Genomic DNA, 245 nt, shown 5'->3' with positions numbered 1-245 from the left:
TATATTCCAGGACAAGGTTAACTAGGAGGACACATGTTCTTTAGGAATCTCATGTACTGAACACTAGTAAACACAAGATTTCAAATATCTCTTTTCTTTCTTTCTTTTTTTCCTTTTCCTTCCTGTCCCCCTGCTCAGTTATTCCTCTGCAGGTGGCGGCTGCGCAGAGACGAGCGCTCCAGCCCAGCGCGGGGGCCGCAGGGGCTCCCCAGCAGATGCCCCGTTTCTCTGGTTCTGCACTGGGG

This window comes from Pterocles gutturalis, unplaced genomic scaffold (assembly GCF_000699245.1).
Source record: "Pterocles gutturalis isolate BGI_N339 unplaced genomic scaffold, ASM69924v1 scaffold13772, whole genome shotgun sequence".
Lineage (NCBI taxonomy): Eukaryota > Metazoa > Chordata > Aves > Pterocliformes > Pteroclidae > Pterocles > Pterocles gutturalis.
This window is presented reverse-complemented; position numbering follows the sequence as displayed.